The sequence below is a fragment of the Mastomys coucha genome, unplaced genomic scaffold, assembly GCF_008632895.1.
Source record: "Mastomys coucha isolate ucsf_1 unplaced genomic scaffold, UCSF_Mcou_1 pScaffold5, whole genome shotgun sequence".
NCBI lineage: Eukaryota > Metazoa > Chordata > Mammalia > Rodentia > Muridae > Mastomys > Mastomys coucha.
The window spans coordinates 45476123-45478381 of NW_022196911.1; the positions used below are offsets into that span (position 1 = coordinate 45476123).

General features: G+C 48.5%; 1 protein-coding gene and 1 long non-coding RNA gene across 3 annotated transcripts in view; one reads left to right on the forward strand and one right to left on the reverse strand.

The window, feature by feature from the left end:
• The window catches only part of LOC116077848, a 14910-nt gene extending 13703 nt beyond the window's left edge, over positions 1-1207 (reverse strand). Inside the window, exon 1 of the long non-coding RNA XR_004113353.1 lies at positions 1082-1207. This is a non-coding gene — a long non-coding RNA (uncharacterized LOC116077848). The remainder of the gene's footprint in view (positions 1-1081) is intronic.
• Positions 1208-1710: 503 nt separating this feature from the next.
• Positions 1711-2259, forward strand: part of Hnrnph1 (heterogeneous nuclear ribonucleoprotein H1) — a 9811-nt gene continuing 9262 nt past the window's right edge. Inside the window, exons 1-2 of one of the 2 annotated variants that reach the window (XM_031352672.1) lie at positions 1711-1887; positions 2052-2179. The gene's annotated coding sequence lies outside the window, so the exon portion shown is untranslated. The remainder of the gene's footprint in view (positions 1888-2051; positions 2180-2259) is intronic. The other variant, XM_031352666.1, reaches the window with a different exon arrangement.

Consider the following 2259-nt stretch of genomic DNA (forward strand, 5'->3'; position numbering starts at 1 on the left):
AAAAAGAAAGAGGCACTAATTAGTCCAGACTGTCCTGAAACCTCCTGGGACTGGGCTGCTCTGCTGTGCTTATAGATGTGTGCAACCCATGCCTGGCCCAGAACTTTTTCTGTGAGAAAGCTTTGTTTTGGACAATCTACATTAATGGGGAATGGTTATATCATAACATTTACTCTCTAGTGATCAGACACAGTTACCATCTTCCCAGTGTTAAATCAGTAAGGATTAAAGGAAAGGGCACTGCCAGCCTAGTGAAACTGGACTCAAGCATGTGCAACCCTTGTATACAAGAGGATCTTCAAACTCTTCCATTATTAGAAGTTACAAAAATACTCAGAGCCTTCTGCCCAATAATTGTCCATCAGTAAATACTAAATTGGGTGTGGTGGCATACACAGCTCAATCCCATCACTCTAGAGGCAGGGGATCAAACTCTACAAGGGGAGTTTGGGGCCAGCTTGGGATATGTGCAATTGTAACTCAAAAACAATCTATCCTCAGGAAAGGACTTTTATCAATGATGATCATACATTGCATTTACTCTTACTATGGAAAAATAACCTCCCTATACAAGTAGAATGGAATTTAGAGAAACATCGTAGGAACGTGGTTGTGTTATCAGAAAGGAAACATTTTTCCCCCTTCAGGTGTGAAACCTGGAAGTTGTCCTAAGTTGAAGTGACTCTCTCATCTCAGCTGGGACTACAGGCACACTACTGTGCAAAGTGAAAAAAGATGATTCAAATAAAAAAGTGTGTGTGTGAGGATATAGTTGAGTGGTAGGACTGTTTGCCTAAAGCCTCTCTAGCATGCATCGCTTTCCCCATACATCTAATAAGAATAGGGCTCTCAAATGGTGTGGATTAACTCAAGAAGAGTATGTTCTTGGTTATCTATCTCATGTCTCAAGACCATGTAGGGAGAAATGTACATGCTAAGCAAGCTCTCTACCACTAAGATTTCTCTTGTTTTCTTTTTGAGACAGGCTTTCACTAAATTTCCCAGGCTGCCTTGAACGCACTGTTGCCCAGGCGACCCGAAGTTTTCCTGGGCTAGGCTTGTGTTCTTGCTTTTCACCTACCTCCTGGCCTGGAGACTTGGGAGTCTCACTTTTCGATGATCTAAGCTGGTGTTTTCCGTCTCCTCTAGATAGATCCTTTGCAGGTGAGGTCACGTCCTGTTACTCTCCCAGCCTGTTTCATCTGAGTTTCCCTTACACTTGAAGGTTCACGTTACACAGCTCCTGTTGCTCTCTTGCTGAAGGCTTGTGATGCCCTTCTGTCTACTTAACACCCTTGGGCAGACTTAAAAGGTCCAAGTTCTGCACGCTGTCTCTGCACCTTTCCTTTGAAGACCCCCTTTTTAAAAAACCAAACTGTCCAAACTGGATTTAGCCTCCTCAACATTGTACTTGAAAGAAAAGCGTGTTTTTGCCTGCAACCTCTTGCGATGCCATTCAGAGGCTTATCAATTGTGGTACCCACCGTGGCACCACCCAAACAAGAAAAGTCTTATTGTTAATTTCTAGCAGGTCTCGCTAGCGTAGGTCACTCAGATCCGGAGAGACTCGGGACATCATCCGTATTCTGTTGTGTTGCTGGGATTCTTTTAACTTCACCCATTTACCTCTGTACGTGCACGCGGGACGACCTGGGCGTGTCTCCACCTGGGAGAGGCAGCGCTCTGGGCTGCGTCCTTCGCGCTCCTGGCAGTCTCGGCCTTCACTCGCGAGGCGCAGCACACAGAGCGCTTCTCGTGCAAGGGCCCGCGGCCTTGGAAAGGCGAGGGGTTCGCAGAGTGCGAGTTCGTTAGGCAAAGTGGGGTACAAGGCTAGCTCGGGCACTGGCAGCCCATGTAGGTCGGGGACTGATACCCTAAAGCGGGCAGGTAAGGGTATGGTCCCAGGCGCCCCACGGTGATCGGGGCTCTGGGCTCAGGGGTGGGGCGGTACCCAGAGGAGGCTTGGCACCATCCGGCCCTCCAGCTCCTACGCGTTCTGGGGAGAAAGGGAATGGCTTCCTTTCCCTCGTGCTGTCTTTCTAAACTGACAGGAGCGCGGATGAAAAGCTGCGGATTGAGGGTAGAACAACCGCCCCTGCCATCCTGAACGAGCTCTGGATTACTACCCAGTCTCTGCGGGGAGCTGATTATCGCCATTCCCCTCCCCCCACTCTGGCGGGTAGGTCTAGAGACCGTTTTGAAGGTAGACGCATGCGCATTAAGTAAAACGATAAACCGCTGAGACGCCAAGCGCAAAAA